This window comes from Peromyscus maniculatus, chromosome 8 (assembly GCF_049852395.1).
Source record: "Peromyscus maniculatus bairdii isolate BWxNUB_F1_BW_parent chromosome 8, HU_Pman_BW_mat_3.1, whole genome shotgun sequence".
Classification (NCBI taxonomy): domain Eukaryota; kingdom Metazoa; phylum Chordata; class Mammalia; order Rodentia; family Cricetidae; genus Peromyscus; species Peromyscus maniculatus.
Genome location: NC_134859.1, coordinates 87,392,106 through 87,401,114, shown reverse-complemented (window position 1 = coordinate 87,401,114; position 9,009 = coordinate 87,392,106). Strand labels below are relative to the sequence as shown.

The following is a 9,009-nucleotide window of genomic DNA, read 5'->3' as shown; positions in this document are numbered from 1 at the left end:
AGTGGGGAAGAGAAGAGGGGAAGAAAAGAAGGTGGGAAGATAAAATGAAGGAGTGGGGGAATAGAGTCCTGATGTCAGCCCCATGGGATTTAGGTCTTATGTTGTGTGGCCTGGGACAGAGTTGTTGGGGACACTTAGGATAGCTGCTTCCTGAATCCTGAGAGTTATGATCAGTGGAAGAAAGAGAGTTCCATTAGCCCCCCCCCCCCAAATTCCAGTAAATTCCAAAGGAATAAATTCCCTTCTTAGCCTGAAAATATTTTTTTTTCAGCCAGTCAAATTTAGCAGTGGGGTACTGCTTACAACTTTCATGGCGCTAATGCCAGTACTGACAACCTACTATGATGGGATCAGCCTTGAAAAGAATACTTAAAGAGGCTCAAGAGATGGTTCAACAGTTAAGAGCACTGGCTGGTCTTCCAGAGGACCTGGGTTTGATTCCCAGCACCCACATGGCAACTCTGTACAACTGCCTGTAACTCCAATTCCAGGGGATCTGCTGCCCCTTCTGTCCTTTGGGGGCACTGCACACGTGTGGTGCACAGTCATACTTGCAGACAAAACACCCATACATATAATACAATTTTTATTTATTTATTAAAAAATATTTTTTATTATGTATAAAGTGTTCTGTCATTATAGATGGTTGTAATCCACCATATGGTTGCTGGGAATTGAACTCAGGACCTCTGGAAGAGCAGCCAGTGCTCTTAACCCCTGAGCCATCTCTCCAGCCCATCATACAATTTTTAAAGCTAAAAATTAAGAAAAGAAAGAATTCTTATCGGATGTTGCCTGTGTCTGAGAATAGAGTCTTTTCTGGGGACAAAGAAGGGGCCCTTCTCCATGTCAAGCTGGCTCCAGAGCTAATAACTTTACTAGACTAACAAAGCCCACAGGGCCTCGGGGGCCATCATCCTTGTCTCCCCACTCTGGCCTTCCTCCAGGCCCTCTTTTACAGTATCTCTCCAAGGTCAGCCCTGGAAGATGGCCCTGATTTCATGGATGGGGAAACTGAGGCCCCAAGAGTCTGGGTCAGACTCCAGGGGCTCCAGAGTTGGGGCCAACTCTGATCTGGGCTAACACACAGCTCTAGTTGGCTCCTTTTACAATCAAGTTCCAAGATGAAGGGATTGGATGGGAGTTTGCTGGGAGCCCAGCAAACAGCCCTAGCAGAAACTGAAATCCCAGGCCCAGCCTGTGGGCCCATCACCTCATAATCACTACCTCCCTGGGTCTCAGCCGGCGCCAAGGCTCCTGGATAGCATCTCTTCTGTCCCCTGAAACAGCCCTTGGTATAGGAGCGCCTTTTCTGCCCATGACTCAGGTGGGGAAACTGAGGCAGGGGGGAGGGTGTGCTTGTTTGCCCTCTCCCCACATACATATGCCTGACCTCTACACGACCTGGAAGAATTCTCTAAGGTCATGAGGAAAGCGGAGGCCAAGAGAACTTGCCGTTTTCCATTGGGGGTCACCTTCCCCAGCTTTCCTTTAAAAAGAAAGAAATTTGTGAGGCTGGGGGTGTAGCTCGGAGAGTTTGCCTAGCATGCCTGGAGCTCTCGGGTTCCATTTTTAGTATTACATAAACCAGGTAGGATGGTACAGAACTGTAATCCTAGCACTCCAGGGATGGAGGCAGGGGGATTAAAAGTTCAAGATCGCCGGGCGGTGATGACGCACACCTTTAATCCCAGCACTTGGGAGGCAGAGGCAGGCTGATCTCTGTGAGTTCGAGGCCAGCCTGGTCTACAGATTGAGATCCAGGAAAGGCGCAAAGCTACACAGAGAAACCCTGTCTCAAAAAACAAAACAAAACAAAAGTTCAAGATCATCCTCAACGACATGGCAGCTCTGAGGCCAGCCTAGGTTTTGTGAAACTCTATCCGGAAAAAAAGGAGGAAGAGGGTGTAATATCATGTTCCTTGGATGAAGTCAGAGGTGGCCATACCTGATTGCCTCCTTTGCCCTTAACTACTTGGCTAAATTTTTAGGGTCCTCCTGGAGGAGGAAGCTGACAAGAGATGGCTCAGCCAGTCCAAGTGGGAAGTCTAGTTTTTCTCCCTGGCCTGCCCAAGTGTGGAGTAGGTTATTTGAGGGCCTCACAGTCACACAGAACCATTACATTTTTTTGTTATCTCAGGAGGAGATTATACACTCCGTCACAGACACAGGGTCAGGCCTGGGAGTCAGAAAATGCTTGTCCTGTGACTCTAACCTTTAGTAGTTATTTCCAGCATCTCGGAGTTGTTTATTTATTTTTAATATATTGGTATCCTCAAACTTGGAAAAGTCTCTGGTGCCGGGAGACCCTGCCCCCGACCTCTCATACACACTCCCATCCCCATGGCGTCTCTCTCCATCACTTGTCCTGTCCACAGCCTGGTCCTGCCTCCCCCTCAGTGCCCCTCCCCCTCGCTACTTCCAGGTTCTCTGTTGGGATCATAAATTATCCATGAGCTGTAAGTTGGCTGCTGCTTCACTTGGAGCTGAAGTGCTGATGAAATATTCAAGGATCTCAACTCTCCCATTCCCCGGGGTCCTGGCCCTGGATTTTCAGTCCTGCCCCAATTCCTACAGAGTCACGGAGACCTAGGAGGTGTGTCTGGTGGCCTCTTCGCTTCATCTACGCGGTGGCCCTGCTTGCTGGGCAACATAGGTGGTGACTTAGAGGAAATAAGGTCTAGGTTGCTGGTTTAGAGCCTCGGGAGAGAGTGGCCTCAGCATCTGCGCCCATCCACCACCTTCTACCCTGGCTGTCTAATCCAAAGTGTTCCTAAAGACTAACCTCAGATGACAGAGATCAAGCCTGAAGCATCAGTCCTTGCTTCCTCCTCCCCCAGAACCCCACTTGTCCTGGGTTGGAAACAGAGGTCGTTTGGGAGATGGCCCAGTGGACAGGAGACAAAGGTTCTGGTTCCAGCCCTGCTATACATTTGCGGTTCATCTGCCATAGACAAGCCCCTCTCCTGGCTCCAGCCTCAGTTTTCTTGTGTGTGCATGGGCATGGGGATGCATTTCTTCCCACCAACTCCAAGGTAGGCGAGAAGTGTGTGTGTGTATGTGTGTGTGTGTGTGTGTGTGTGTGTGTGTGTGTGGTGTGTGTGTGTGGTGTGTATGTATGTGTGTGTATGTGTGTGTGTATGTGTGTGTATGTATGTGTGTGTATGTGTGTGTGTATGTGTGTGTATGTGTGTGTGTGTGTATGTGTGTGTATGTGTGTGTATGTGTGTGTATGTGTGTGTATGTGTGTGTATGTGTGTGTATGTATGTGTGTGTATGTGTGTGTATGTATGTATGTGTGTGTATGTGTGTGTGTGTGTGTATGTGTGTGTATGTGTGTGTGTGTGTGTGTGTATGTATGTGTGTGTATGTGTGTGTATGTATGCGTGTGTGTGTGTGTGTGTGTATGTGTGTGTGTATGAGTGTGTGTGTATGTGTGTGTGTGTGGTGTGTGTCCCAGAGCAGGTGTGACCACCTGCACAGGTGCAAGCTTGCTCAGGAGCAATGGCTTCTCTGTGGGAAGGGTTCCAGGTTAGTGCAGGCATTTCCCAGGGCTTGTGGAGGGGAGAGGGAGGGAGGGAGGGAGGGGCAGGCAGGCTGGCCGAGCAGGTGGCGCTCCACCTGTATCAGTCTGCTCATGGAGTCGCCCAAGCCAGGAGCAGGAAGCCGAGTGACTCAGGTGGCATTGGCTCACTGGACCCTCCCTTCCCCAAAAAACTGCTCGGCTGGGACCTGCTGGCAGTTGCCCAGGAGCTCCCACAAGACCCACTTCAGAGCACGCCCATGTCACAAGCCTGTCCTGAGACTTCACTGGTGGGGCTTGGGGCTAAAGGGGAGCAGTGTCCTAGGACTTCATTCTGGAGGGGCTGTAGTGGTTAAGAGGGACAGCCCAGGACAGACGTTCTCTAAAGAGGTCCAGAGCTCCTCTGGGCTCCCCTCCCCCACCCCCGACCTCTGGTATCTGGCCCTGGCCAGTACTATTTCTGTTTCCTCTATCTCTGTTTTCTTGTCTCCCTGTTTTCTTTCTGGCATTCCATCCCGCCCACATGCCTCACTGTGAAGTGTCATGCCTGTCGCTGGAGCTACCTCTGTAATTAGGAGCCTTCCTTGGCTGGGAGCACACCCACAGGCCCAGCTGTGGGCAGCATCTGGCCTCAAGGCTGCTCCCCAGAACGAAGTGCCACAAGGATGGCCGGGAGTGGGCCCACCCCACCTCCAGACTGCTCCAGCTCCAGCTGGAGTGGGGATCCCTCCAGCAGGGAGTTCAGAGACTTCCAAAGTCTTCTGCAGTCAGTGTCCCTATCTAGCCCTGAAGGGGTCATGCCGAACAAGCCCCACCCCCAACTTCCGTGGGCATGGGCCAGAGGACCTGCGGAGGCTCGCAGATCGATAATGAGTTTCCGAGCAAGAGAGCAATCTGTGAAATAAGCAACCCAGCACAAGAGAACCCCACAATGGCCCACAATAGCCAGCGAAGGCCAGGAAGGACTTTAGAATTCTCCCTCTGTCAGAACATGATAGCCCCAGGGAGAATTGTCCCCAGCCCCTGGGACATCTTCCTTGCTCTTTCTGCCTTTGGCCACAACACAAAGCTGCCTCAGCTCTACACGTGCATGAGGAGGCACTAATGTGTGTATCCCGGGCTGTATCCTTCTTTCCCCCTTGCCACAACTGAACTTGTAATGTCTTTGGCTTACCACCCACAAGTGCCAGGACCTTTGGGACAAGAGACATCGTGAAAGATTCATAGGCTTAGGACCATTTCCCAGGAACCTGGGTATGGACCAGGCCAGAGTCCATCCACCTAGCCAGTATTTGATTAAAGCTTGCTTCAAATTTGGAAAAAGAAAGGAAGGAAGGGAGGGAGGAAGGAAGGGAGGGAGGGAGGAAGGAAGGAAGGAAGGAAGGAAGGAAGGAAGGAAGGAAGGAAGGAAGGGAGAAGGAAGAAGGAAGGGAGGAGAGAGAGAGAGAGAGAGATGAGAGAGAGAGAGGGAAGGAAGGAAGGAAGGAAGGAAGGAAGGAAGGAAGGAAGGAAGGAAGGAAGGAAGGAAAGAAAAAGAGTTGTAGGCTTAGAAGCAGAGTCCATGCTAGACAAGGAACGCCAGGGGCCAGGGTTTTTGGTACCCGGTGTGGAGTTGTGAGTTCTGTGCAGCCTTCTCTCCTCCTTGGCTCTGGGTGGAGACTCATAACCCCAGGAAGGCCAGGACAAGGATGAAAAGTCTGGGCTTTTAAAGGGTAGAACCCAGGACAGAAGGCCTCTTCCCTAGGCCTAAGGATGGCTCTGCACCCGGAGTGATAGATACACATGCCCATGATGCCTTTAGATTTTAACGCTGCCTTTGATTCAGATCTGCCCAGAAAAGCTTCAGCTGTTGGTAGCTGGTTTTCTTTGTTACTGTTAGAAAAGCCAGGGTGGAGGTCCCTGCTTGATTCAAAAGTAAGCCTGCCTTATCCTTTCTACCAGTGGCCATCTCTTAGGCCACCTGAGGCTGAAGAAAAGGTCTCTGTGTGCGTGTGTGCGTGCGTGTGTGTGTGTGTGTGTGTGTGTGTGTGTGTGTGTGTGTGTGTGTGTATTCTATAGTTCCAAATGACTGCCATCCATCAGGAGGCTGTCCACAGCATAAGGATTAAGTTCAAATAAAGAACAGAAACCCAGGCTGGTGGGATGGCTCAGTGGGTAAAGGTGTTTCTGTGTAGACAACCTGACAACCCGAGTTGAGTCTCCAGAACCCACATAAAAATAACAGGAATTGTCCAACCAACTCCACAAAGTTGTCCAACCTTCAAGGGCATGCTGTGTGCGACACACCCACCCATCATGTATACTACAATAATAATTAGGAAAGAAGAAGAAGAAAGAACAGAAACTCTCCTTATATGGCCCAGAGGCCTATGGAACACGAGAGAGAAATGACATCAGCCAGGGAGGTGGCCGGGCTGTTCTGGACACTGTCTGATTAATGTTCACCTTTGCCTTGAAGAGGCTCCCAGGTGCACAGTCCCTCCTCTTTATCGTTGGTTTCTGTCTCCAGGGGAGCGCGGGATGGGCCAGTCGGTGCCCTGTTACTCCGGACTCTGAAGCTCCAGAAAGCTGCAAGGTTGAGTTAATCAGTTACGTCTTGGTGGTCCAAGGATTTCACTCCTACTGAGCTCCAGGCAAGAGAAATGAGGTTAAACTGCAGGGCCATGAGTTGGAGCTAGACATCAGAAGAAATGCACCACTGTCAGAAAAAGGAGACAAGGGCATTTGCTATAAGGGAGACTGGAAAATTTCCCTTTTTTGGAGATCTGTCAAATACTAAAATTCTTGCCTTTAAAGGCTGGGAAGCAGAAGATTGGGTAAGATGGCCTTGTGGCCTCTCCTTCAAGTTCAAGCTGCAAAGGAGGCCATGGTCACAGTGGTGCTCGGCTCTATTCCAAAGTACATCCCTCCCCACCAGGAGACCAAATCCCATATGCAGATGGCTGATTCCAGGAAAGAGTGTTTTCTGATTCCCTTCTGTATCCTCAGATGCAGGCGAAGCCCCGGTGCTTGGCAGGCACATAGTAGGAGATTAGGAAACACACAGGAAATCCATCCATCTGGGAGGAGCTGGCCCTGCTTTTCACAGTGGAGCCTCCACCCGCGGGTTTAGCTTTGGCCTCCAAGACGTGCTGTGGCTTGTTACATACTAAGACAAGCAGGGGTGCGTTCTGGAGGTACACAGAGCTTATTCAGAAGCCCCAATCCCTCCCCCCAATTCCACCTAGGCTTGCTACAGCCCTCCCCACACCCCTCCCCTGCTGCCGGTTGGCTGAAGGGCTCGGAGCGGAGCAGAGAATCCTGCGAGGGGTTTAGAAGTGGTGTGTGACTGGGTGGGCGGACTGGGAGGAGGGTGGAACCTGGCAGAGGCATCAGCTTGAGATGGTGAGCTAGCGCTTCCTGAGCCCTGGGCTGATCACTGCTTTATACGTGGAGGGTGGCAAGTAGGCAGGTGGGGGCAGGGATTAGGTGGAGATAAAGATCCCCAGGTAAACTGGAAGGGGTGGGGGTCAGGGAAACAGCGTAGGGGAGTGGTCCTGGCAACCTGGCATGTGTAGCTGCAACTGGATCTGGGATGTTGCTATCTTTCTGACCCTTCCAGGAAGACTTATTGGATGGAAGAGAACAAGTTAAACCTCATTCCTTTCCCTGTTGGGGAACTGTAGTCAAAGAGACTGTTAGGATACCTTCATCTGGAGTTATTTTAGCCCATAAGCTCTCGTGTGTGTGTGTGTGTGTGTGTGTGTGTGTGTGTGTGTGTGTGTGTGTGTGTGTTCAGGAAATCCTTTTCTAAACAGCCACTCTCCCGACTCCCACCCACACAGGCTGTTTAGTCTTGTCACTCTGTAAGCTTTCTGAGAGTTGGGATACTTTTAATTTTCTGTGCAGCCAGGGTCTAAACTGGCCCCTAGCATAGCATACAGTTGGTGCTCAGTACTTGTGTTGAATGAATGGACCCATGCAGGACCCTGGGTTCATGGTGCAGCTACAACAGCACTCATCTCGTCAACCACAGGAGGGAATACCCACGTCTTCCTAAGTTGTCTGTTTGGAGTTCTTTCGGATAGCTAGCCAGCCTTGCCCACTATGGAGGGGCTTGCTGCCCCCTTTTGTTTAGGCCTGTGTGTACTTTCTTTCCATCTAATGTCCAACTTTCCTCCCAAGCTCCCCAAAGCTTCCTGACACCGTCATGTAATCTTTGATGGAATCGCTGCTCTTTAGTCTGTTTCTCCCTGGGGTGTTATCCACCCCACACTCACACACGTTGACCCTTCTCCTGCTCTGCTGCTTAGGAGTCAAACTATTTTTCTGGGATTTGGTAGGACTTGAAATAAGAAGGCGTTCTAGTTTGGAGTGCACCATATTTCCTAGACTTGTGACCTCTTTGAAGCTTCGTTTTTACATTCATTACATTTTATTTTCTTTTATCTGTGTGGCACCTGTACCAAGGTGGGAAAATGGAGGTCAGAGGACAACCTGTGGGACTCCATTGTCTCCCTCCTCCAGGTATCAAACTCAGGTTGTCAGGCTCGTACAGCTGAACTGTCACTCAAGTCCATTAAAAATATTCTCTTAATGCAGATCATTTTGTTGCTCCAATTTTTTTTGTTTAGTTGTTTTGTTTTGTTTTTTGTTTGTTTGTTTGTTGTTTTGCGAGACAGGGTTTCTCTGTGTATCAGCCTTGGATGTCCTGGAACTGGCTCTGTAGACCAGGCTGGCCTCGAACTCAGAGATCCTCCTGCCTCTGCCTCCTGAGTGCTGGGATTAAAGGTATGCAATACTACCTCCCTCCAACAGTTTTCTTTTTTTTTTTATTTTATCCCCGGAGCTGAGGCACGAACCCAAGGCCTTGCTCTTGCTGGGCAAGCGCTCTACCATTGAGCTAAATCCCTGCCTCCAACAGTCTTTAAGAACTGTCTCGAACTGACCATATCATTGGTTTAAATTCTGACATTGCTCAGCTGTTTAAGTACACCACAAAGCTTACTTCATTTAATCTCCAACCTAAGATAGATAAAGCTAATGAACCCACTTTACAGATGAGAAGAAACAGGGTGAAAGGTGAACTAATTGGCCTGAGGTCATACAAAGATTAAGGGGAGAACCCAAACCCAGGCTAATTCTAAACAGAAGGAACACTCTATTTTTTGTAGAGGGGAGGAATCCCAACCTAGCACAAAGCCTATGAAATGCTTTACAAACATCTTATTACTACGTTGGGGCAAGAATGAATAAGCCTGACGCTGAGTTGGCTGGCCAGTGAAGGCGTCAGTCCTTTCCCATGCCGCCCCCTGACTCACCTGTTGGACAGGTAGGGGGAAGGGGAGAGTAATGAGTCTTACCTGCTCAGGGCTAGGGTGGGGCAAGGCACGCCCCACCTGTTCCATTGGCTTTTTCCTCAGTCTTACTGACAGCCCCCTGTCCAATCATAAGGAAGAAACTTTCTGTTTGCCAATAGATGCAGAGTGAGGATGAGACCTCAAGTT

General features: G+C 50.0%; 1 long non-coding RNA gene across 1 annotated transcript; it reads right to left on the bottom strand.

The window, feature by feature from the left end:
• Positions 1-5,852: 5,852 nt before the first annotated feature.
• Positions 5,853-9,004, bottom strand: LOC121831459 (uncharacterized). The gene is made up of 2 exons (XR_006074911.2): positions 8,866-9,004; positions 5,853-6,091 (listed from the first exon to the last, which is right to left on the bottom strand). It is a non-coding gene; the product is annotated as an uncharacterized LOC121831459 (long non-coding RNA).
• Positions 9,005-9,009: the final 5 nt, after the last annotated feature.